Here is a 5,154-nt window from a genome sequence, read left to right as displayed (position 1 = left end):
CCTGTGTTAAATGCTTTTATACTTGTGGCGACTGGGAACTCTGGAGTAGCCTACAGTTCATAGCCTGTGTTGTGCTTTATTGTTTGGATTCACTGTCCGATAAAATTCCACTGAAGAAGATAACGTTAATGCTTTCACTTCCCCACAATGTGAAAATGGTTGTATTAGGCCTACAGTTACTTATAAAATTAATCATTGAATTATTAGAGCTGTAATGTAATGTACAGGAAGGACATGAAGGTCATTGTCAGCACAGGTTTGTCATTTTTGCATAAAAAATCTCAGTGTATTTTCTTTTTTTGACAGGTTAAGGAATGAAATCCTATTAAATGTGGAGTAATGGTTTCCTATAAGGAGGTCAGAAAATGTGTGATGCATTTTTGAAAATTCTTCTCTGTGCCTGTTTGCTGATTCCAATAATATCAAACATGAAGTTATAAGTGACACATTCAAGTGATTTTGTGTATGCTGATATAATAGTCTTTATATTAGTACTTTTTTATGTTTTATTTTATTTCCCTCTCTTTGTTTGGCAGGACGACTCTGCACAGTCACTGTCAATATGTGTGCGTGTGAACCATAAGCCTGCGCTCTGCTCAGGTACGGGCTCTGGCCAGCAACAGCCGACAAGCCCCAACCAGTCTTTTCCGTCCCTCTGCTAGAGCTTTTTGTTTGTCTGTCACTGGAGTGTCAAGTTTCTGTTGAGGGTTTTTGTATAGGTAAGTCTGAAGTCCTGTCTGTGAAGTGAACATTTCAGTTACTTTCATGGAAGACTGACAAGTCGAAATGGATGTGAAAATTACACCCTTCCATAATTGTGCTCATTATTAATTATCACAACAAAATGTAAACAATGAAGATGAACATATTGAATTATACAGTTGCATGCAAAAAACTTCTGTTTAAACCACCTTCACCTTGGCCTTATGTAGGACATCTAAGTATATGAAAGAGTAATGTTTTCTCTTGCTGCTGCTTATACCGTAAGTTAATACACTCTACAGAGCCCTGGTGGGAGAGTCAATATCCCAGTTTAGGCATCACCACTTCCGACAAAGAAGTTTGATAGATGTTTGCCCACAGTTTGATGGGACCACATGCCCAGCATGTCCAAAGGTTGGTTCTAGTTTCAGGACAGTTCCTGTTTGATAATTGCAGTTTCCATGAACTGATGGTATTGAATTGATATATGCAAAATCAGTGAATTATTGTATAAAGTATTCTAATAAAATAGTAAGTGTATCAACCTAGTGCTCTGCATTTCTGAAGGCTGTTTGAGGATGAATGTGGGACCTTGTGTATCTTGCAGCATTTGTTTTAAGAATTTCAATCAGTTGTTAATTCCATGGGTGTTTCTGACCTAGACTCTTTTTTTGTAGTACCAGATACAAAACCAGGATTGCTGTGTTTATTTCCCAGGCGGATGGAGATATGATAGTGACACTGGATGCCAACTTTGGCCTTGTGAGGAAGCAAAGCTCTGGGACAAGTGTGGTTGAGCCGTTGCATGGAACCCGCAAGTTTGTTGATGAAAAGAATGTAGAGGAATACCTGCTATCACATCGTGACAGCTCAAAGCCTCGTGAGGTTAGTCACAGTTGCAGTTGAGTCTATAAAATGTTGGATTTAACTCCTAGAAAAAGACCATTACTCTTCCCATAAATGTAATTTCCTTAAAAATTTAGTACTGTAGTAACTTCAAGGCTGGCAATGTGCTGAGGTCACAAAAACAAGCGAAGAAACTCGATGTTACAGGAGTGTTTGGAGCCTCTTGTCGTCATGAAATGCCCCTAATGTTTGTCAACATGAGCCAAGGAGAACGGTAAGGCTACGCCACTGCAGTCACATATATGACTATTGACTCAGTCTTTTCCAGAGTCACAAAGGAGATGACTCCCTCGCACCGCTTGGACCTGTTGACTGATGCCCTTCTGCATTATGGACGGAGGAAATCAACTGACCTAGGTTTGTCTACTGCTGTATAACAATATTCTGTCCTGGTGTTTGTGGTGGGAATTGCGTGTTTAAATGAACAGCTCAGGCAAACACAGAGAACCGAGATATTTTGACTGTTGCGTTTACACGGATTCAGTGTCACATCACAGATGAGTCTCCCTGAGTCCAGGGTTACATGCAATATGTTTGGAATTCCCATTACATGGTTTAAGCTGATGACACACAAATTGGTCAGCAGAAGTAAACAAAACTGTCTTTACAGAGGTGCAGCTCCTGCAACAATTAGATGAAGCAGAGAAAATATCAACTCTCGCTCAAGAAGACATCTCATCTGTCATCAGAGAAGCACCAGGTAAGTCATGCACATGCAGGTAACAATAGTTGTGAACAGGAAAATTTTAAATTGCATTTACAAGCGCCCTTTGCACAAAGTATGTAGCATTGACAGTTGTTTGTTTTTCTGTTATTTTTATTGTCTAGTGTTAGTCTCAGAGCGAGACATGGAGAGATGGAAGAAAAGGGAGCAGGAGCTAGCCCAAGAAAATCCAAAGTCAATAAGTAAGTAAATTGAAGTGAATGCGTGAATGTCTTGGAATATTGTAAAAAGGTAACACATATTATTAACAAAGGATATTGCAAATACATTATACATACTTTTCCATGTACAGTAGAGTATCCTGTAAGTTGTGTCGGTGAAGAAGTAACATGAAATGAAGCACTTTATTAGAGCTGTAGTAATGTCATTATCTGTTCTCCAGACACTATCTGTAGATGGAAAAGGGACGACATCACTAAGCTGATTCAGTTCTACATGTTCAAGTAAGCGTTCAGTTTGTTTATGGAAGACTACATGGGAATTACACCCATCTTTGAGCGCCTTACTGATGTGCTTAAACATGGAAGCCTAGGTGTGATTACATAGCTATGAGCGAGACAGTAACACCGTCTTGTTTCCTAGGAAACTGTCACAATGCAGTAATTAAATATGGTGTGATTAATAATCAATTACCACCAAGCTCCCCCTGTAACGTACAATGTTTGTTCAAGTGTACCACGGGAATGTTTTCTGGTTGGTAACTACTGATGTGTTGTGCTATACTTTTTATAATATATAGATGTGGGACTCGTGAGTCACACATGGAGGATGAAACAGAGTAAGTAAGCAGTATCAGTCTGTTTCTGTTCTCTGATTAAGTGCCTAATTAACAGTAATTTTTACTCTCTGACCATTGTAGAATTGAGAACTCTCTGCTAAACATGGAGAAAAAACACAGCATTCGGAGAAGATGGCAAGAATCTGATTTAATCTTCCAGTCTACCCTTAAAGAAGTTGACCGTGATCTCAGAGGCCAACTGATCTGGAAGGCTAGAACTGAATGAAAGGAGAGAGCTGTCCTCCTCCATCTGAAGAGAAAATTTCCAGGTAAATTGCTGTGGATAAGTAGATAAATTTAAAAAATAAGATCCAGCTCTGTAAAGGACCATAATAACGAAGGCATTTGTTTGCATGTCTCTTTTATAACTTTACTTTAGATGGGCAGGGCGTTGCCGTTAGACTGTCCAAGCAGGTTGCCAACTCCAACAAGAGACTGAGACAGGCAATAAAAGAGTACAACAGCATTCAGTGGCCACCACAGATGAGCATCTTCCCTGCAACAATTGATTTTCAAGAATCATGTGATCCCTCTTGGCCACTCTACTTCTGTTTTGATGACACTGTAAGTATAGTTACCAGAACCTAGTGACCACATCACTCTAGTAACCACCTGACAACCGCTTACTAACCACAACTACGTTGCACATTGTTTTCTTTCTTCTTCTTCCAGGTTGAAGAAGATGATGTTCCAAGGAGTCTGAAAAGGCGAGGGATTGATGCCTTACATATGAAGACTCGGGCCGCTGAGGAAAAGCACACGCTTTACCAGGAAATGAGAACTGTAGCTGACCACCTCCAACAGCAGCACGCCTTCCTGTGTTCTGCCATCAATGACACAGAGCAGCCAAGTGCAAAAGCTGTCCTCATCCAACGTCTCAAACAGCTGGAAAGTATACTACATCACGCCACTGATGTTCGACCAACATGTACCAGACATTGTTCCTGGAATGCATGGTTATGTCACCCCAGACAACCCCTGCCTGTCTTGGGCCCTCCCCATGTCAAGCATACAGACACTGGTATACAGTGATGATGATGATCATGATGACGATGATAGCAACTAGGTCTGTAAGCACTCTAGACGAGGGGTGGTTTTCTGCTTCTGGAACGAATACTTTGAGCAAATTTGTACGTTTTGTTATACATAATTAAAAATGCCTCCTTAATTCAAGACTAACTAACATGCATCAGACTCAGACAGTTAGGTTCTGTGTGTGTCTTTATTGTAACTGGTCACAATCAAATTAAGGCTGTGTTGCTGATCACTTTATTAGTGGAACTGCAACAGAGTCCATGTTTGTTTTTCATGAGCTGTGAACTGTCCTGCCAATTTAAACAAAAAATGGCTTAAACTTGCTGTTTTGGACAATAAACACTGTTTTTGTAGAAGCTGCTGTCTTATAACTTTCTACAGCCTAGTAATACTCAAGGTATAGTCAGCTTTGGTGTTATGTTCATGTTAAGGCTTTCACTTTTAATCGTTTCTCCATCGATTCTGAGAAATAAAGGTTTTTTTGGTAGTGGAAGGTTACGGAAGTGCTTTATTTTGTGGGTGGGGTTTGCCTTTTGGACTCCTGTTTATGTTAAAATCTGTGAAATAAACCAAGAAATTTATTTGTTCTTAACATGGATTCTCTAGATTCAGTGTAAGTAGTAGTTCGGCTGTACTAGATATTTTATATATTCAGTAGGTATATGTTTTTATGACCCTATATTACAACCCTAACTTTGGACACAGGAAAAACTACAACTGTGGTGCTGATTTGACTCAAACTGCATTGCATGGCTGTAGGGAATTGTATTTTCTAAAACATATTAGCGTGAATTTGGAATTTTAACCACATTTGATTGGGCCCCCAGTTGTTGACTATACTCACATGACAGCTAAGGCCAAGAGCTCTCTTTAACAGTCGGTCCCATGTCTGTAGTCTCTTTTGTTGATGAATTATAAGCATTCAAACATGTACCAAGGTGAGGGTTCAAAGGTCAGTATTTCAAAGCAGGATCCATTCAGAATCTTCATACTGATATATGGTAATCTA

General features: G+C 39.6%; 1 long non-coding RNA gene and 1 gene segment (V, D, J or C); one reads left to right on the top strand and one right to left on the bottom strand.

Moving 5' to 3' along the window:
* LOC123976150 overlaps positions 1–5,154 on the bottom strand; it is a 147,472-nt gene that overhangs the window by 31,398 nt on the left and 110,920 nt on the right.
* LOC123976157 lies at positions 281–4,501 on the top strand. Of its 7 annotated transcripts, none has more exons than XR_006826265.1 (10): positions 281–357; positions 537–600; positions 1,005–1,116; positions 1,420–1,965; positions 2,219–2,308; positions 2,437–2,514; positions 2,715–2,775; positions 3,192–3,379; positions 3,490–3,674; positions 3,783–4,501. It is a non-coding gene; the product is annotated as an uncharacterized LOC123976157 (long non-coding RNA). The 7 variants fall into 7 exon arrangements; XR_006826264.1 differs by having other exon boundaries at positions 289–600; positions 1,420–1,587; positions 1,877–1,965; XR_006826263.1 differs by having other exon boundaries at positions 289–600; positions 1,420–1,587; positions 1,867–1,965.

Source organism: Micropterus dolomieu, linkage group LG09, assembly GCF_021292245.1.
Source record: "Micropterus dolomieu isolate WLL.071019.BEF.003 ecotype Adirondacks linkage group LG09, ASM2129224v1, whole genome shotgun sequence".
In the NCBI taxonomy this organism is placed as follows: Eukaryota; Metazoa; Chordata; class Actinopteri; order Centrarchiformes; family Centrarchidae; genus Micropterus; species Micropterus dolomieu.
This window is presented reverse-complemented; position numbering and strand designations above follow the sequence as displayed.